The sequence below is a fragment of the Apteryx mantelli genome, chromosome 4, assembly GCF_036417845.1.
Source record: "Apteryx mantelli isolate bAptMan1 chromosome 4, bAptMan1.hap1, whole genome shotgun sequence".
NCBI classification, from domain to species: Eukaryota; Metazoa; Chordata; class Aves; order Apterygiformes; family Apterygidae; genus Apteryx; species Apteryx mantelli.
This window is the reverse complement of record NC_089981.1, coordinates 13,977,059-13,999,017: the sequence shown is the minus strand read 5'-3', so window position 1 is coordinate 13,999,017 and position 21,959 is coordinate 13,977,059.

Genomic DNA, 21,959 nt, shown 5'->3' with positions numbered 1-21,959 from the left:
TGCCCTCCTTCCTAGCCATCCCCTCTGCCCTTCATCTCGGCCTCAGATTTTGCATTTTACTGTTTAGACTAATAGAGAATCACAGGTCCAAGTGAAAGATAAATTGCTCACTGTAGGAAATTGTCGCCACCAAAGAAAGCATTGGGGGGCACAATTTTATGTGTCAGTGAAAAAAAAGAGTTGTTTGGGAATAATTCCTGTACTCAGGATAACTCCTAGCCCAACAGGGCACATCTAGAGGCCCAGGCAAAGGAAGAAACATGTATTCCAAGGGAATAGCTGGAGCAGCTACTCCCGCAGGAGGGAAGAGAAGAAATGTGAAGATGGAAGATGAAATCATCTCAGAGCCAGTCACAGCTGCCACAGGGATGTTAGTTCTAGCAGCTAAGGTTCTCCACAAGGACGAAGGAGCCACGAGGAGCCACGGGACCCTGACTCCTACCTTGCCAGGAGGAAAAGAGCAAATGAGCTGCGTGAGGGAGAAAGACATCTGTGTAATGCACTCTGAAAGTAACTAAAGCACTTTCTTTTTCCTTCCTTCACTTCATGTTCCCTATAAACACTGGCTTGCACTTGTGTTGCACCTTAACATGGCTTAAGTGTGATTCAAGATAAGAAGGTGTTCCCTGCACAGGAGAGCGGCAAATCTACGGACCAAACCCTGGGACAATGTCGCAAATGCTCTGGTTCCCCGAATGTCCTCTGCTCTATGCAGGGGGTGGCAGAGTGGGTTCCCATTTCACAGGCATGCACCAGTACACTGCGGATGTCTCAGTGTCTTCTCCTCACCGTGGTGGGTTATGTGGATGGCAGCCAGCAGGACGGAACTGGGATAAATCCTGATTCTCAAGGCTTAGAGGGATAGTGTCCCTCAGGCCTGGGCCAGCATGTCCCTCACCCAGCATTCACACTCTGTGGACACAGCTAAAGGTGGGACCATCCCCACCTATTTGTAGCAGTCTAAATTCTTCATGCAATGAAGGACAGTTGTCTAGCTGAGCACCATTGTCAACAGAGAGGGACAGGCGCCTTCAGAGGCTGGTCTGTCTCACCCGGGGTGGGGCAGGTAGAAAGACAGATGGGGCCCACTGACCCCCTTCATACTGAAACTGCTGAGGCGTTAGGGCACACGGCCAGTTCAAGCTAAGGCTTATAATTTTAAAACTGTTTTGTTTTTTTTTTAAATGTTTTGGGGAAGAACACCATGATTTTTCTGATTTCTCTTCTGGCTGCCGGGTGCAAGCAGGCAACAGTGGGACCATAGTTTATGGAAGGCGAATACAACAACAACAACAACAACATTTGATTCCTCTACACATTGGCCCAGATTCTTATAATGACTTAATATGAGGACTAACCAGCTGCTTCTGTATTTTGCATTGCCTGAGTAAAAATACCTGGCAAGTAGTGAGGCCTGACCACAAACATTTTTAAAGTCTTGAAATAATTTCCTCGTTTACTTCTTGTTTCAAACGTGTACAGACCAGATGTCTAAGTGCCAACAGTCATATAGCACAGTTCTGATATTTATTTATGCTGCAAACATGCAATGGTAAGAGCAAGTTAATAAGAAATAAGAAAGCATATGTGAAATATTGGCTTGGAAGGGAAAAAATATCTGAGACGTGTAAGAGACATCTTTACGCAAAAAATGTTTGATTGCAAGGGTAATGTGAACACAAACTCTTGCAAATGGTCAGCCATGACATTGATTTTAAATAGAAATGTTTCCAAAAGAAGCACATAGCTAATACTAAATGAAGTCCATTTATCTGGACAGCATTGGAAAGCAAGCAAGAACGCAAGCAAACCCCCCCACAATGTGACATGGTCTAGGTGATCACGCTCCAGAGTCACCCTGTAGAGATTACTCTAATAGCTGTCCAAAATATATATTTTAGCTCCCCGTCCACTGATTCTTTCTGACGAAGAAAACTTCACATGCCTCTGGGATCTCGTTGCTTCTGGTAAGCTTGTGCTTCTGCTGTGCAATTTACTTGAAATATTTCTGCCACAACTTCCCCATCTGGAGAGAGAGAGAGAGTTGTTCTTGCCGATGCTCTTGGAAGTTGTTTTTGCAGAATGAGAAATGGAGCTAGACATTCAGGCTGTCCGTTTCATCCTCTGTAGTTTTCAGCCCTGGCAGAGATGTGGACTGCTCTCGTGACACATAAGAAGCAGCTTGGAGCTGAGAGGTTTTGATGAAACTGCCTGAAGTGGTCCGAGAAGGTCATCAGAGGAGAATAGCAGGCAAACTTTTGGAGACTAGCAAATATAAACTGTGCAAGTTTTCTGATCTTGCTTCTTTACTTTGTTCAAGCATGACTATGAAATCCTGTCTTTGAAAAGAGGCATTACTGTTGAGTGACTTTTGTGAGGTGCATTTTATGAAGTAGAAAGTACTCAATTTTTTTTTACCCTTTGTTTTAATTGGTGTCTTCTTTGCTTATTTTTCAGTTATATGCCATTTCCAGCAATATCTGTCAAAAGGAAGTTTCTGGTGTTACAGAGTCAAGGAGTCAATAGGTAGCTGCAGCACTGCCTATGTACTCAGTCTTAACTTGTCCCCTCTAGCTGTACACATCGTGGCAACAATGCTCTTAACACACATGCTTTGGGCCTCCCCACACTGCTTTCCCTCTGCCCACGGAGTGGCATGGAGATAGGGCTGGAGACACGAAAGAATATTTCCTCTGCTGCTAAAGTTGGAGGGTGGAAGAGGCAGAGATCTCGTGAGAAAGAACTGATTGACCTGTGATTGTGGAACAGGATTAAGAGCCCAAAGGACTTGCCAGTATTGTGGACATTGTTATGCAGCTCTTGCCATCGATCTTTTCAGTGTAGAAACTGAACACTAGTGATACTTGCGTACTGCACTAGAGTGCAGCAAAGGTGAATACAAGGGTGTTGGTGAGTAAAGGAGATTCAGCAGCGGTGTATTTATTACCCCAGGGGCATCACAGGTGTGTTTATGGGGGTTTCCATGCCTAGTCCAGAACTTGGCTGAGGTGTACAAAAACCTTACTGACACATCGTTAATGCAGATTATCTCCAGTATTCACCCATGTACTGTAGGAAAGGTGGTCTGAGGAAACACAAGCCCGCTCTTTTGGAGACTGAGGTCACAACCCAGAAACTCGTGAGCAATAACTGGAACCAATCCACACAAGATGTAGCCCAGTACAGCACATATAGGACAACGACTCTCCTGCTTCAGGTTTCCTGGCATGCCTTGAACATGGTCTGATTTCACTTAGGGCGCCTTAAAGACAGTTTGTGCCTAAAGGCACATCTCTGCTAAACAGACATGAGGTAGGTGTCCACTTTACCTCCTCCAGAAGGATCTACACTGATAGCTGAAGTGATGTTAATTAGCCAGCTGCCTTGTGTCATGATGTGAATATTGATGGCTGCACAGAAATGCATGGACATTCAACCAGAGTCAGAGAGCAATAGCAAGGACTAGTTCTGTTGAATTCCCTCAGAGGGTTGAAAAAGAAGGTACGTTCACTGCCTGAGCAGAATTCCTTAGGGCATGACTAATGTGTTGAGACTCAAATCAAAACATGCACTACCCTTCTCAGTCAGTTTTTCGTTTCCAAATCAACACAACAAAAGTGGATGTTTAGGTAACCTAGTAACTAGTCTTCCTTTTTAAAAGGGGCAAAGATCAGAAATATGAATCTGGAGGATATTTCCACCAACTCCCTCAAACAAATAAACGGAGCTCGCTAATACACACTTCAGTAATACATTCTGAGTTAGATATCAACTGTCACTCCTTGAGAGAAGCATTGACTTTGAAAGGAAACTTTCCCCAAAAGGCATAAAAGGGAATACATTGATATTGAACATACCAGTGATCGACATGGATGTGTACTGATAACACTGTGTTTCTAATGCCATCACAGGTGGCTTTATTCTGTGCTTCAGGTCCTGTCTACGTGACGTATGTGAAGAACAAGAACAATGTGACGGAGTTTGTCCTCCAGGGACTCACACAAGATGATACATTAGCAAAAGTATGCTTCACATTCTTCTTAGTCTTCTATGCCACTATTATTCTTGGAAACCTGCTTAGCATCAGCACTATACAGAACAGTCAACAGCTGGACTCTCCCACCCCATGCTTCTTCCTGAGCTGCTTGTCCTTTGTAGATATTAGTTACTCTACTGTCACAGTTCCCAAACTCATTTATGACCTTCTTGCTGAAAAGAAGACCATCTCTTTTGTGGGCTGCATAGCACAGCTCTTTGGGGTCCATCTCTTTGCCTGCACGGAGATGTTCATCCTCATAGCAATGGCGTATGATCGTTACGCTGCTATATGCAAGCCGCTTCATTACACAAGCATTATGAACAAGCATGTGTGTGGCCGGCTGGTGGCAGCTTCGTGGGTGGGAGGCTGTGTGCGCTCCCTGGTGCAGACCCTGCTGACCGCTCAGCTAGTGTTTTGTGGGCCCAATGAGATCGACCACTACTTCTGTGATGTACACGCTTTGCTGAAGCTGGCCTGCACTGACACCTACGTGGTTGGTTGCATCGTGGTTGCCAATAGTGGTCTGATTTCCTCGGGCTCTTTGCTTGTTCTTGTTGTGTCCTATGTCATTATTTTGGTCTCTTTGAGGACACGCTCTTCCAAAGGGCATCTCGAAGCACTCTCTACCTGCACCTCCCATATCACTGTTGCACTTCTGTTCTTTGGGCCATGCGTTTTCATCTATATGTGCCCTTCCACCATCTTCTCAGCAGACAAGAGTAGAACTGAAACTAAATTCAAGGTTTCATGTAGCTCTCATCTTTCTTTGGAAACTGTCAGTCAAAAGGATGTGAGCATATTGTCACCAGTCAAACCCAAGCCTTTGGGGTGGTAGTGGGGCTTTTACCTTTAGACACCTTAGAGCTGTGTAAGTCTCAGGTCTAGGCTTCTCCTGGCATTAAGAGGAATAACTAGGTATTTTGAGAGGTTGTGCTTTCCCATTAGCTCCTACGAGCTTCGGAGAGTGGTGTCTGCTCACGTTTCTACACAAAAAAAGTGATGGTGGTGCTAAGCTTCCAAGAGAAAGCAAATCCTTCAGGATGGCACAGCACAAGCAGGTTTCATCTCACATATATTGGTGTGCTGACATGAGGTGCCTCAACTTGAGAGAGCTGCTGAAGACAGCAAGAGATCTTTGAGGGGACTGCGATTCACTGCATGGTAAAATAGGAGCATGAGAGGAGCAGGATGCTGCACTAGGTGTCTGCCTTACAGTGAAGGGTGACACACACTGTACTAGACTTTCCAAGGCTCCCAGGAACACTGATGGACACAGAGGCCGTTCCCCAGTGCCAGGCATTAACTCCGATTTTCATCAGTCTGTGCCAACCTGGTGTCTCCGGGAACGCTTCATTTAAAGGAGCTCTGCTAACACCTTTCCAAGGCCTTGACCTTATGTCATAGCTGAGCTTTGTAATCTATCAGAGCAGCAATCCAAGCATGGTTAAATACCATAGTCAATGCTGGAGCCACAATCCAGTTCAATTATCGGGACATTTTTCACCGCTTTATTTAGAGACTGGATGAAGTTTCATACTTTGGCCAGTCGTCTGGTGCTTTACACTATAAAAATCTAAGGAATAGGTATCTCAGTGGAAATATGGGGATCCAATATCTCTCCATACTCCACACAATATAACCTAATTCCTAGCTGAACACTGAAAATTTCCCTAAAATTCTTAACAGTACTGTTCTTGATTCATCGAGTTTTCCTCAACTGTTTGCAGCAGGGAAACCCCAAATGCCCCTAGGACCTCCTGACTCTGGGCAATGCTGTTCTACCGCAAATGGACTTACTTTAGCATTGCTGTCATGACAAGTGATTCAAGGCCGGGATTTTCCCAAATCTCCTCCTGGAACTGAGATTTGGGGAAGGGAAGAAGAGGAACAGGATTCTGGATGTTGGATCAGAAGGCTTTCTTAGAAAAGCAAACTGTAGATTTGAAGAGACAGCAGCTCTTTAACATTTTAAATTCCCTAATTTTGTCTGGGTTTCTCGAGGTGGAGACTAAGGCATAGGTGAATGCAGGACTTAGATGAATGTGGGGCTTCTGAAAATCTGTTCTTTTTGATGATATTTGTCAGAAAGCATATTTAGGTTTGAGATTGTGATTCTTGATTGAAACATGCTGCCGGTTCTGCTGATGCTTAGCTCTAGATGGCTTTGACTATCTTAAACATCAGCGCAGAGAGAGGTGTGCAGACATGACTCATTGCTGTGCAGGGAAGCTCTTTGATGGCGATCTACCTGTCTTTTTCTGGAAGAGTAGTAGTGTACATTGCTCTTCCCAGAGACCTGTAAACATACACAGGAAAATAAAATGATGCCTGTGATTTCTTTTCAAGCTATTTCCTTCCTTTGAGCTGGGAGTCCACTGAAAGAGACAATTTTGGACACCTCAGAAATCTGGTTTAAAAATCTCACTTCTCTGTTGAAGATAAGGAAAGCACAACATTGATACGTGTAAAAACTGTGAACTTCACATACCTGATGATACTTAATAATCAGAAACAAGAGATAAACCTTGAGCTTCAGCCTCTGCAGCAACAGAAAGATGACAACTAGCAGGACCAAAAGGCTACATTTTCCTGAGACTTGTAAAATCCTTCTTTAGGGTGCCATAGATGACCACAGGGACACAATCTTTGCTATAGTTATGCACAGCTTTAAGGAGAGGAAGTCAGGGGAAATAACAGCCCTAACAGGCTTGCAGTGAAATGCAAAGGGAATCCACAAGACTTCTTTCCATCCCCCTTTGACTGTAAACCTTATGCAGAGGCAGGAACCTCTCACCTGTCTGAGATTAATTCTGTCACTTTCAGCTCAATAAAGATTTCAACTCCTTCTGCCAACTGAGGGACAGCATTTGTAAACTCAGCCAGAAGCGATGAAACATCTACTAGTGATAGAACACCTATCCTTAGAGCTAGCTTAGCTGAACTGATAAAAGGATTCCAAAGCCTTTCCCAACTTTCTCCTCTCCCAGAAATGATTGGTCGTTTATTCTCAAAATCACATTGATGGCAGACATGTAGTTGGTAAGTCACCATCTTATTCCGTCATTCCTTTAAGTGAAAGAACACTGTAGCTTGATTAACTTTCAGATTATGTCCAATGTCCTTAAAATAACTACCGGTTCACTCAGTTGCCCCAAGTGGATTGCTGATATGTGGAGATGAAAAGCAGGAATAAGTTCTTGTTACTTCACAACGGTAGCAAAATTAGAAGTCAGTCTTTTCTGCATTTCTGTAGTTTTTTCATGTTTCCAGGCAGAAGGGGAAAAAGGAGGTAGTAATGAGTGACAGAAGAGGGAGATTTAACAGAAGAGGGACAGTTACTTTCGCTAGTGTTTGGGGGGCAAAAACACGGGTGTCTCTTCTCCAAGATTTCCTTTGCAGAACTTCAGGTTCTGTGTGTTGCACTGGAAGAGGCTACTCCTTTCAAATACTGAAGATGTAGCAGAAATGGCCGTAAATTCAAATCACATTTCTTTTCTCCTCTTGAATATCTCTGAAAGCTTTTTCTCATCTTGACGGACTGGTGGTTTTCCTACATGAGCAAACGTTCGTAGTAGAACAGAGAACTGCAATTCTGTGCCACGCACTCCTCAGGCAGGAGTCCTGTTTGTGCTTGGAACTTGCAAGTTAAGAGTCAGGATTCCTCCAGCTCTCAGCAGCAGAGGAACACAGTCTTTCAAGATAGAAGTTGCAGATACAACCAGTTAAAAGTCCACCTAAAATCCCTTCTAACAATTAAGTACCTTTCTGAATCTCACCCTTGGAAGCTGATCAAATCTTCCTTGGAAGTCCTACTCTTTGTACCAAGGTTTTGATAAATTTTCCCCAAACAAAGTTCTCTTTCTAACAAGTCTGCTGAAGTTTCTCTAATATGACCTAAAACTCTCCTCAGAGCATCCTTCACCTCCTTATTCCTTAGGCTGTAGCTGGTAAGATTCAGCACTGGAGTCACCACTGTAGAGAACAGAGAGGCCCATTTATCTCAGTCCAATGAGTAGCTGCATATCGGGCTACCGCACATAAAAACGGTGCTCCCATAAAACAAGAAGAGAGCTCTCAGATGGGAAGCAGAGGTGGAGAAGGCTTTGCATCTGCCCTTGGAGGAGTGGATCCTCAGGGTGGTGCAGATGAGGTAGATGGAGGAGATGAGAATTGCCAGAGATGTGAAGATGCCACAAAACACACCAAAAATGTGAAGTACCTTCTCTTTGCTATAGGTGTCAGAGCATGAAAGCTGGATCCTAGGGGGATGTCACAGAAATAATGACTGATAACACTGAAGTCACAGAAAGAGAATGTGAAGGTGGAGATAGTTTGCGCAAGTGCCTGGACAAAGCCAGTGAAAGAGGAGATGATTACCATCTGTGTACAGGCTTTTGAGCACATGACAGTTGCATAAAGGAGAGGGTTACAGAGAGCCACATGCAGTCATATGCCATTACTGCCAGCAGGAGACACACAGCACTAGCCATGAGGAGACAAGTGAATAACTGTGCCACACAGGCACTGACTGAAGTGGCTCTCCTCACTGCTGAAGAGTTCACCAGCAACCTCGGGGAGATAGCTGAGGAGTAACAGAAATCCACGGAAGCCAAGGTACTGAGGGAAAGGTACACAGTGTGTGAAGCCGGGGGATCAACCTTCATCTACATGATCCTTCCAAGATTCCCTATTAATGTGCTTAAAAAAAGCGGGTTACCTTCACCTCTTGGCTTTCTGTTAGTCCAGAGAGGATAAACTCAATGGCCACACAGTGATTCCTCTCAGGCATGTTGCTAGCACACTCATGTTATCTCCCGACAAGAAACTGGTTCAACACCTAGAAGTAATGGGAAACTGGCAACACACAATTGATTGTCTCGGTAGCCACAAGGAAGTACAGAGCATTTTCATCATAGCTTCTGACTAGACTTCTTTAATTACGCATTGAAATGACTTGTGATACAAGGGAGTACTGTTCCTATTTTTCAGGCGAGATAAGAAAGCGCAGAAAGATAAAATAATTTATTCAAAAGGCAGCAGCAGCACTGTGAAACACCAGTCCTAGTCTGGCACTACAATGGTTTTCGTGTGCCCTCTTTCTCCTTTTTTAAGGAAAAAAGTCTGCTTTTCTTGAGGACATCTATGGAGCACTCTTCTCCCCTCACTCGTGGCCACGGTTGGGTGTACAGGATCATCCAAATGGCCCACTCCAAGGGCAATGGCCCGCTTGTTCCTGAAGATACATGGTCTTGACACTAGTTCAGACATCATTCTTCCTGTATTGCAATCACCAATACATTTTTTGCCTATTAGCTAACTCTCCTGGGCATTGGTAGCAGTGTAGTTACAGCTCAGTATGGGCCACAAAGTCCATTAAAAGGACAAAGCAGCCCCCGTTCAGCCTTGCTGAAATATGCATATAATGGTTAGGCTGCGGCTGTGCCAACTTGGTAAGACCTGCCTTCATTACATGGACCTCCACCACCCTGACCTTTGGGACTGCGACTCGTAAACATACAAATAACAAATCCACATCCTGGCAGAAGAAAGTAAGAGTTTCCTCTCTTGAAAGAAATGGCGGCAAGCACTAAATGGCAACAGCAGCAGGAAAACCCAGCTTTGCATCTTCCCAAAGAGGAGGAGATACCACAAGATCCTCCAGGTTTGGCTGAGAAAGGATTTCCCATTTGCTTGCATCCCTGTTGTCAAGGAAAAGTGGCTATCTTCTGCTCAGGAATAAATTGGGAAGAGTCACCAAATGAAATACTTTCCATTTAGAGGGGGAAAAATCTCATGCTAAAAGGGAAGGAATCCTGAACAAAAAGGGAATCAGTCATCCCTGTAAAGGTTCTACCAGCTTCACCTCACATGAAAAATTATTGTTAATCTATTGGAGGTTACCTGTAACCTGGCTGACGCTCTCAAAGCGGAGTTCTTATCACGTGGGTGACTGAATGGAGGTTTCAGTTCTTGCTGAGGTCTGTTTCTAGCATAGGCTTCAAGGTATTGCATAGGTACAAAACTATTCTCTTACTGACCTGTTTCATCCAGAAAGGCAAGAGTAGATACTGTGGATACCAAGCCAGTTTATTCCCCCCTTGAGCCAAATCTTCAGAAGTACTTGCCCTTTTCAAGAAGCAGACAGCAGGATTAAAACCAGCCTATAATGGTTAGGTACACAGTTTAAGTGAGCAAAATGCTTACCCTGCTTAGATGCACAAAAGACCAGACTGCCTTTACACACTGAGTTATCTTTGCATAGCTGGCTGTTGTTTGTCTCCAACCTACCCAACCTTTTCTGCCCTAAAGCACAGCAACTAGCCCAGTTAATTCTCAGAAAAGGGCTTCAATGAGCTTGCTATCAACAGGTTGCTCTCTTCCATGGACTACTTGGGAAACTGAAGGAGGAAATTTCCCTCTCCTGCCCCAACGTGAGTGATCAAACACTGGATTAGGTGCAAATTTGTACAATCTCCATCTGTGCTGACATTTAAAATTCAGCTGGATCGGGCCGGAGCAATCTGATCTGACTGAACCTGCTCTGAGGAGGAGGTTGGACTTGATGACCTCCAGAAATCCTTCCCAACCTAAATGATTCTATGATTCTATCTGCAGATTGAAAATGATCTTTTTGATCTCTAAAATGAAGAAATAGGCCTACCTTCCTTGCCTGAAGGTGCGAGATATTTTATGCCATATTGTTCCCAGAAATAAACTCTTATTTCAAAAGCTACAAACTTATGAGGCCTTCTACAGACAGCTGGAAGTAGCCTCACGATCCCAGGCCCCGGTTCTCATGGGGGACTTCAACTACCCTGAGATCTGCTGGAAAGACAGCACAGCTAGGCACAAACAGTCCCGGAGGTTCCTGCAGAGCATTGGTGACAACTTCTTGACACAGGTGGTGGAGGAGCCAACAAGGAGAGGTGTGCTGCTGGACCTCGTACTAACAGACAAAGAAGGACTGGTGGAAGATGTGAAGGTCGGGGGCAGCCTTGGCTGCAGTGACCATGAGATGGTGGAGTTGAGGATCCTGCAAGGAGGCAGCAGGGCACTGAGTAGGATCACAACCCTGGACTTGAGGAGAGCAAACTTTGTCCTCTTCAGGGACCTACTTGGAAGAATGCCATGGGTTAGGGCCCTAGAAGGAAGGGGTGTTCAAGAGAGCTGGTTAATATTCAAACATCACTTCCTCCAGGCTCAAGATCAGTGCATCCCTATGAGTAGGAAGTCAAGCAAAGGGGGCAGGAGACCTGCATGGATGAGCAAGGAGCTCCTGGCAAAACTCAACCAGAAGGAGGAAGTCTACAGAAAGTGGAAAGGGGGACAGGCCACTTGGGAGGAATACAGGAACATTGTCAGAGTATGCAGGGATGCAACGAGGAAGGCTAAGGCCCGTTTGGAATTACATCTGGCGAGAGATGTCAAGGACAACAAGAAGGGCTTCTTCAAAGACATCAGTAGCAAGAGGAAGACTAGGGAAAATGCGGGCCCTTTGCTGAACGGGGAGGGTGCCCTGGTGAGGAAGGATGCAGAGAAGGCAGAGTTACTGAATGCCTTCTTTGCTTCAGTCTTTCCTGCTCAGGCCAGCCCTCAGGAACCCCAGACCCTGGAGGCAAGAGAGAAAGTCTGGAGAGAGGAAGACTTTCCCTTGCTGGAGGAGGATCGGGTTAGAGATCATTTAAGCAAACTTGACACCCACAAATCCATGGGCCCCAATGGGATGCGCCCACGAGGGCTGAGGGAGCTGGCAGATGGTATTGCTAAGCCACTCTCCATCCTCTTTGAAAGGTCATGGAGAACAGGAGAGGTGCCTGAAGACCGGAAGCAAGCCAGTGTCACCCCAGTCTTCAAAAAGGGCAAGAAGGAGGACTCAGGCAACTACAGGCCAGTCAGCCTCACCTGCATCCCTGGAAAGGTGATGGAGCAGCTCATCCTGGAGGCCGTCTCCAAGCATGTGGAGGACAAGAAGGTGATCAGGAGTAGCCAGCATGGCTTCGCCAAGGGGAAATCATGCCTAACCAATCTGATAGCCTTCTCTGATGGAATGACTGGCTGGGTAGATGAGGGGAGAGCAGTGGATGTTGTCTACCTTGACTTCAGCAAGGCTTTTGACACTGTCTCCCATAGCATCCTCATAGACAAGCTCAGGAAGTGTGGGTTAGATGAGTGGACAGTGAGGTGGATTGAGAACTGGCTGAATGGCAGAGCTCAGAGAGTTGTGATCAGTGGCACAGAGTCTAGTTGGAGGCCTGTAGCTAGCGGTGTCCCCAAGGGGTCAGGACTGGGTCCAGTCTTGTTCAACTTCTTCATCAGTGACCTGGATGAAGGGAAAGAGTGCACCCTCAGCAAGTTTGCTGAGGATACAAAACTGGGAGGAGTGGTGGATACACCAGAGGGCTGTGCTGCCATTGAGAGAGACCTGGAGAGGCTGGAGAGGTGTGTGGAGAGGAACCTCCTGAAGCTCAACAAAGGCAAGTGCACGGTCCTGCACCTGGGGAGGAATAACGCCATGCACCAGGACAGGTTGGGGGCTGACCTGCTGGAAAGCAGCTCTGTGGAGAAGGACCTGGGAGTGCTGGTGGACACCAAGGTAAGCATGAGGCAGCAATGTGCCCTTGTGGCCAAGAAGGCCAATGGTATCCTGGGGTGCATCAGGAAGAGTGTTGCCAGCAGGTCGAGGGAGGTGATTCTCCCCCTCTACTCAGCCCTGCTGAGGCCACATCTGGAGTACTGCGTCCAGTTCTGGGCTCCCCAGTACAAGAGGGATGTGGCACTACTGGAGCAAGTGCAGCGAAGGGCTACCAAGATGATTAGGGGACTGGAGCATCTCTCTTATGAGGAAAGGCTGAGAGAGCTTGGCCTGTTTAGCTTGGAGAAGAGAAGGCTGAGAGGAGATCTTATTAACGTGTACAAGTATCTGAAGGGAGGGTGTCAAGAGGATGGAGCCAGACTCTTTTCAGTGGTGCCCAGCAACAGGACGCGAGGCAATGGGCACAAACTGAAACACAGGTAGTTCCATCTGAACATGGGAAAAAACTTCTTCACTGTGAGGGTGACAGAGCACTGGAACAGGTTGCCCCGAGAGGTTGTGGAGTCTCCTTCTCTGGAGATATTCCAAACTTGCCTGGATGCAATCCTGTGCAATGTGCTCTAGGTGACCCTGCTTGAGCAGGGGGGTTGGACTAGATGATCTCCAGAGGTCCCTTCCAACCTCAACCATTCTGTGATTCTGTGAAACATTTCGTGTACCTTCATAATAGCGAGTTGCTTCCTTCTTCACTACAAAGACATCTTACTGAAACAAATCAGAAGATTTGTCTAAATAGAAAAAATTTAGGACTTCACACTTGCAGTAGAGCCCCTCCCTGCTCCAGACAAATGCCCAGATAAATGTTCTTTGCTTCGATGTTTGCAGAACTATGCAATTCAGTACTGCCTTTGGAGCAACAGCTCATTCTTTTCCCTATATGTTGCAGCTGACCTGCAGCCTGGGCGTTGTGAAACATTAGTGGAGTGACACGCTGAGAAACAACTTCAATATGAAATGTGATATTCTAAATGTGATATTCTAACACTCAGCTTGCCGCTTCAGAATTCTTTCTTCAGAAAAATGGTGTTACTGAAGTACTTGGTGTATTTATGACTCTCGATGCAGTTTAATGTCTGTAAATTAGATCTCCTGCAAGACACCAGGCCTTAATTAGGAGTCTCAGCAGGTGCACTCTAATGAAGAATCTTTCTGTGAATTAATTTCCCCTACCCTTGGTTAGGGGTCTCGTCAACATCTATTCTGGGCTCCCCCTACAGACAAAGGAAGCAATATCACCTTCAAAGGACAATTCATCCCATCTTAAGATAAGTGTGATAAGCAGAAGGAATCATCCTCTAAGGGTGTCTTTGTTGTCATTGATTACAGGACATGCCCATCTCATTCCCTGCCCTTACTACTTTTTACTAGTGAAACTGATGACAGAAGTATCCTAGCAAATTCAGTGAACCCTCGTCATGCCTGTCCCTATCAACTCTCCAGAAAGCCCAAGTACCTTGGATTTAGATCATTAACTTCCAGATAACTATAGCAAAAGAAGAGTAGTTCCACCTGGCATGAGTAATTCCCTAGCCCATGAGACTAACGGACAGGGTAAGAAATAAGACGTGCAAAATAGCTGCACAGTAATTGCATGGTGGAAAGAAAGCCTCAGCAGCCTCAAACTCACTGCTGCTCCTGTTACTGCCTCTCTTTCTTCTCCCCTTGGCATCTCTATCTTCCTTGCTTTTTTGCACCCGATTTATCAGCCAGATCTTAATGGTAAGGAATAAGATCATTGAACACAATTAATAATTCTCATAATTCTCCTGCACAAGTTAATTATGAAAAGTCATACAAGGGGACATCCAGAGGTAAAGGAGGAAGTGACACAATCCAGTATCACATCTGGGGAGGCTGCACAAGTATTTTGGGAAGCAGAGTAAAGGGAAGACAAGAGGATTTTCTTCTGTGAGGTGAATTGAATAACTGTGAAACTTCCACCTTGCAGTAATTAAGTTACTGTGCTCCTTCAGCAAATTATCTATTATGAATGTATTAATTATGTCACCAAATGCGTCAAAAGTTCAACATCTGGCAACAAGAGAAATACAGGGAGTTGCATTATCTGTTTGTGTTAGAGTAACTGACTCTTAGGATTCAGTTCATCTCACCTAAATTCAGGCATCCTACTGAAGGACCTCATGCTGGTGCCTAGGAGGTTGGAGATCTCTCAGTAGAGATAAAAGGGAGAAATTAGGGAGGACTGTGGGTGAAAACGCTCATGTCATCTACCAGGAAGCACCTAAAAGCTTTGTCTGAATCTAATCTAGTCATCTAAACCCCCTCTGGACTCAACAGAGAGAGACAGGCAGTTCCTGGAGATGATTCAACTTGTCCTAAGGAAGAAGCGCTCTGTGAAGATGCTAACTTCTTTCTCTCTGATGAACACAGAGGAAGCCTGATTAGCTTTAAATAGGTCACTTGCATACAGCTAAAGCTCAGCAAGGAAGTCTTCCTGTATGTTTTCCCGAAGTGTTTCACACCTGTGAGCATTTGAAAGAGTAATCATGGAGCCTGGCCTCCTGCATTGCTGTGGTATGGAAATATGGTGTGATGGCATGGTGCAGAACTGCAGGCTGGGAGGGTAAGGCTGGTGGATTTCCAGGGCAGGAGTTTTTTGCTTGTTTTTTTACACATGCACGTGCAATTTCACACATGCTTTCTCCATGTCATGTGGATTAGGCTCCATGCATCCCAGATTTTGGGATGTGCATAGTTTACCGTGCACATAAAGACAGTCAGAACAGCACACGGTGCAGCTCAGTGTGATATTTCAGAGAATGTGAAATGCATCTCCTGGACAGAGCTGTGCAGTAGATCCAGACCCATCACGGATCTTGAGCACATGCCACATGTCTATACAGCAGTACAGCAGATGGGATTCATCTCCCTGCAGTTAATCTATTTAAAAGTTAGGTGACTGAATCTAATCTAGTTGTCTAAGCTGCCTTTGTAGCGAAAGAAGGAGACAGGCCATTCAAGAAGATAATTCATCATCTCTCTCTTGCAAACTCATCTTACAGGGACGTGGGACATTTTCCATTTCCACTCATTTCCTGCTGGTATTTTAAATGCTATCTTAAATTTGCCCTCACTCCCACACCTGCAGAAAGAGAAGGAAGGTCAGAAGCAGTGGGGGAGTCATTGGTATTCCTGGTGGAGGCTGCTCTCCAAAGATCTCCCATCTTTGGGCAAATAGTGTTTCTCTTCAATGGTGAATTCCTACTTCTCTAATCTTCCTTTTACATGAGAGAGCAATGTTGAAACACTGAAATGTCTTCTGGGTCAATTATGCTAACTTTCAATTGAGAAAAATCAAAATGCTTCATTTTGATCATTTTGAATCATTTAATTTCAATAAAGAAATTATTAGATATTTCGGAATGTATATCATAGACTTTGTAATACAGTCTCTGCATGGTCTGACATTGTGTGAAAACCGTCTGGGATGCCAAAGGTCTTTGCAGGACAGGGGACTGAACTCTCTATTTCCAAGTCTGTAGGTAGCAGCCCTCACTTGGGTCTGTGAGTTGACACATATGGCGGAGGTGGGCTCGAGGTATTCTTGATCTTTGATCTCATAGGGAACATGGCAGTGGAAAATAGGATTTGGGATCCTTAATGGAACTATGGGGTGCTTGTCGGGTAGGGTTTAGGATAAGAGTTGCACTGGCAGACTTGAAGGGTTGGCTGACAGGCTTCTCGGCAGTTGAATTTTGTTGCCAAACACGAAAAGAGGCCACAGAGTTGTGCAGGGACAGCCCTGAAGAGCTGGAATTCACTACCCGCTGCTAAGGACACAGCAAAAAACAAGGACACAGTTGCCAGTTTGGGGAGGTGGCTGTTCTTCCTTCCCTGCCCCACTCCTTCAGTGACCACCTCCATTTATGCCCCACTGAAATTTTCCAGGATTCTGCTCTGCTGGGGTCTTGGCAATTTTGCTGCCATTACTAATCTGCTGCCCAAGGCAACCCCTCTGCTCTGCCTAATAACCTGAGAGATGTGGCAGGAGAGAGAACAAATTGGGCTGGATTATGTATACTGTCAAATTTCAATTATTTTATTATTAAAGTTCTTCTTCTTTTTTTTTTTTTTTTTCCCGGAAGGGGCACCCTGTTTCATAACCTGTGGCAGTGATGGACTTCAGCACTGGATTCCTCAGTTGCCAGTTTGATTTCTCTCAGCATTAAGATGTATGCCTTTAAGAAGACATTTTGTGCTGGTGAGGCAAAATGGAGAGACTGTGGAAAACAGGCACGTCAGGCTGAAACTTATTAACTGATGACTAGTAATATTTGACGGATGCTAACATAGCCATAAGAACAAAACTGTGGCATTTCAGATTTTTTTTAATTGCTTCATCTGTAATTGTGAAACTGTAATTTCCTAGTTTCTTTTTTTAAGCTTTACCTTTCCTCCAGGGGAAATGTCTGTGATTTCCCTTGCTTTTCTCTGAGGAAACCCTACGCAGATTATTACATGTATTGATTTGAACTAATCACTCTGACTTTGACAAGGAAGCCAAATGCAAATTCCAGGTAGGTTACAGCTTTAAGGAGCCTGTGTCTAAAGACTCAAGGCAAGCAATTTAATATAATTGGTTGTCTTTCCAGGAAATGACTTAGGATGATTTTAGTAAGGTCTCCGTAGGTACAGTTAAGAAACTTGTGCCTGACAAATTGCAATGATGCAACTTGGCAAGTGAGTCTGCGAGTGTGTTTAAATTGGCTCCAGTGTGCATCATTAAAATCTCAAGTTCTTTCACTCCTTGAAATTAGCAGCTCTCTCATCTTACAGTCAGATGTGATTATTGCTCTAATCTAGGGACAGTGAGAGACCGCCTTGAAGGAAAAGCAGCCTGTGAAAACTGGCAGGATCTCTACAATGCTTTTGCTGTATCTCCAAAAACCCCACAGAGACCCTGGTCTAATCTATTTCATTTAAAGATGATGGGTCAAACAGAGCTGGCTGCATTGCACTAGTGGGGCTGCAGCTTAAAACTGCCTGGACTGAGCTGGTTTTGAACTACTCTGTTTTTTGCTGGGATGATACACACCTGACTGACCAATTTGGTCTACATAGCAAAGGCAGTAAACTCAGAAATGGTTTCTGGCAAAGATGAGGCCAATTCACAAGTTTCCCTTTCTTCTTCTGCTGTCCCAGGCCTCCTACTCTGCAGATTTCTTCTTGCTACTCCATCTCCTTTGCAGAACCTGGAAAGTAGGGGACAAAGTTTTCATTAGAAACCCAGTTTTTCATTTAATTTTAGAATAAAGAACATTCTGAGGGAGCCTAGCAGGGAGGATGGAGCCCACCTGCAATGTGAGCTGCAGGGAGGGATTATTCCCTTGCAACAGAACTACCTCAGAGCATCTTGTCTCTATGTCTGAAACACAAATGGCCATGAAAGAAAAAAGGATCGTTCTCAGCCCCGTGTCTGAAGGCAGCAGCTAAGTCTGTAATTGGCCTGGGCTCATAACGAGCATCCTTAGTTGGACAGCTCAAGACCTGACAAAGCTCATTAATCCCACTATTAGTCAAAATCAGATTGCTTTGATCACATTACTCCAGGAACATAGTCCTGGTGTGGCATGAGAGGGCTGAACAAAGCCCTTCTCCAGACAAACACTTGCCCCTCTGCTGCCTACATAAACCCCATAGTGACGGCTCCTCTGGTATAAGGCTAAGGACCCTCGGTGGAAGCACCAGTCTGCAGGGTTACACAATGCAGTAGCATGCACAGTGCAAAGAAGAGGCCTAAATAAAACAGCAGTATGGCATGCATAAAAAGACTTTTCCTCTCCTTCCAAGCTTTCTATTTGCTTTGAGATCCAAAGCTAGGATTCAAAATCTAGGGAAAAAAAAAAAAACAGCCAGGAAGTTGCGATAATAATGAGTGTATAGATGTAAAAGCGTGTGGCTGGGCACCAGGGGAATGGCTGCTTATTTGTCTTGTCCTGGTTGCTGCACTGTGGATCGAGATGAAACTCCAGGAGATTTCAGTTGCCCCAAACATCCTGACCTTAGAGAGGCTTTTGGAGAGCAAGTGCCTTTGGCAGGGCAGGAGTTTGGTAGGGAATCTGCAGTTTGAATGCAGATTGGAGATAGCTGAGAGTTGCAGGGGGACAGTGTGCTGCAGGACTTGGCCAGAGCGAGGCCTCTGAAGTGACAGAGGGAGAGAGACTCTCCTGGTGGGCCAAGAGGGCCAGGGCTGAGTTTTCTGCAACCAAAAATGCCACTGAGAGGTGTTGACCTGGAAAGCAGGGCTCAAAGGAAGAATTATTTTTCCAAGGACTCGCTGAATTCAGAGGCGTGTGTTCAAAACTTCTGATTTAAATTGCTCCCCCAACAGGCCTGCGATTATCTGGGCCCAGCATATCATCAACTAGTGCAAGCATGTATTCTCCAAATAGACTCCTGAGATTTTTTTTGTTTTAATTACTATTTCATCATAAAACAAAATGGAAGAACTGTAATTTAAAGTGCACATCCTCAATTAGAAATTTCCTGTGGTGAGCATACCAAAATAAGCAGGTTGAGTAGTAGCAGGTGGCTTTGGATGATAGAGCCATTGGGATTAATAAGATCTGGAATAAGGAGTTTACGCTGCACTACATATATCCTGCAAGTTAGGCGTATGAAATAGTAACATTAGAGGGAGTTGCACCACCCAAGTACCTCCAAACTACTTTGAAGTATTCGTAGGTGAAGAATACTACCTGTGAAATGGGATTTTTATCCAAAGGCAGAATACCCTTTTTACAAGCAATACGTAACATCTACTTGCAACTGGGCTAAAGGCCTCTTTTTTTTTCCCTGAGTAATACTTCACAAGTACTGCAATTATTGCATATGGACTGAATATTTCAGTATCTAGAATAGAGAGAGGCTAGTAATGCTATTCTTATGAAATATTTCTCTACTTAGGTAAAATTCACTAGGCCTTGGTAACCGTATGACAAAGCTGATAAAAAGAACAGCATAATACAGACACAGCTGAGGACGCTTTTGGTAATTGCTGATATTTTCCTAAGGCCTTAAAGTCAGCATTTGCATTTGGTACATAATAGCGGCACATACAGTTCACAAGCATCTTGAGGATCAGTAACATCATATGCACAAGCCTAGACCTTTGTAGTCTTGGGCTAACAACATCACAACCAACCTGGTTAATTGGAAGGCCTCATTAGATTTGGCTAAGAACATATCTCAGACACTGCCCTATGTTTCTACTTTTAATTATCCGGTACAACTAAGAACATGCCTACAACGACACATCTGAAAACTAGAGGTGTCACTGAGAGCCAGCAGCCCAAAGCTCTCTCCATAGTCATGGGAGACTCTCACCTTGAAGGCGCAATGCATCCCAACCTGAAAGAGGTTTCTAAGATACATGACGTGAAGCTCTCCTTGAACTTGTTTATACTTTCACATACAACTACACCACTACCTTTTAGACGTGTGCATTTTGATGAGATAGTTAGCTTTACCACATACTTCATGCTGATGGCTAGCAATGTAGGGTTTAGCAGAATGTCAGACGTTGCATTGTGACAGGATTGGATTATCAGCACTGGGATCTAGATGTAAGGTCTCAGGTTAGAAGGTCCAGAAAGGGAGCATCTCACAGGCAGGAGGTGCATTCGTTTGGCTAGTATTAGCACATCATCACTTGGCTATCTGTACAGCACTGTATTTTGGAGCCGTGTATCACAGAGAGATTTTGTATGAAGTATTGCCCTCTTGTGGCTGTCCAACAAAAGATGGGTAACTCGGAAAGTTTTCAGCTAGTGGAGAGCACATTAAGCCAGTTTGGGAAGACGGAAGGGCACAGCCCTAGTTCTACTCCTAGGCATACATGAAATGTATCTGTTCACTGTGTCCATTTCTGGCATCTGTTGGGTTTATTACCTAATGACTAGCTCCATTCTCTGTTTCAAAACTTCATGGGATACGTGATTTCTGATGGTCCTAGGGCTTACTGCAGTACACACAAAGAGAACTGGACCTCATGCATTTATTCCAGCCAAAAGTCTATGCAAGCATTGCATAGGGTAGACCTGTGTTTGGTAATCCTTGGAGAATACCAGCATATCTTCTAACATATACATGGGAGTCTTAATTTTGCAAGAGGCACACACTGCAAACATAGAGAAGAGGCTTTAGGAGTGATTGATAAACAATATTATCCACGTTAACACTGCAAAAGTTATTGGTTGGTAGTGTTGGAACAGTAACATATACACCAAGCTGTGCATCCAGAGGGAAAGTGGCATTGCAATAAATAAATGCATGGATGCTTCCTGGAACAAGAGTGGGATTTTTTTGATTGTTTTCCGAAGTAGTGCTGGTAATTTGTGCTCATTCTTATGCCTGGCTACACATGCACTTCAAGTAGCGCATGGATTTCACAAGTGGTTTACCTTTTGTCATTTCTGGAGGGCCTATACAAAATCATAGCTGATCATAGTAATGAATTGCTAGAATGGTTATCAGTAAAGAATTTCCTGCATAAGATTCAGCTAGAATATTCTTGTGAGCTCTCGCTATAGAACCAGTGTGTAAGTCATTCCTGCAAGTACTGAGGTACTGTTTAATATAGTAATGCAAGGTATACGGAAAGATCCTTCAATGCCAAGTCTGCCGAGACTTCTATGCACTGGGAGAGGGGAAAAAATTAAATGTCTGAGTAGATCCTAAAAGTGATAATATCATTGTTATGAAAGTCTACAGGGCAAAATTTATAGGAAGAAGTGTAGTCTTTTGTCAGATACTGGATTATATTCCATTTTGTATCCCCCCAGATAAAGCCAAAAGAACAAAATGCATTCTGGGTACACCATCCCTTCCCTGAGCTTCAGTTTGTGCCCATTGCCTATTTTCCTGTCATTGGGCACCACTGAGAAGAGTCTGGCTCCATCTTCTTCACACCTTCCCATCAGATATTTATAAACATCCATAAGATCCCCCACCATGAGCCCTCTCTTCTCTGGGCTAAACAGTCCTCTGCCTCCCTTTGTAAGAGAGATGCTCCAGTGCCTTAATCAGTTCATGGCCCTTTACTGGACTTGCTCTGGTAAGAGGCAGAGTGCTGTGCAGACTCCTGGGTGTGCGTGTTGTGGTGATAAATCTGGGTGCATCTTAACTATGCTTCTGTGCTGCGATGATGAATGCTCATGGCCGGAGATAGACCTCAGGTTTGTTAAAGCACTGTGCCATGGCATTCCAGCTGTGGTGCCTGGTGCAGAATAATTGAGAGGACTTTGTTGTTTGCACACTGCTCTGTACTGAAACCAAGTGTCAAGGATGTGTTTCTTAGGGGCCTTT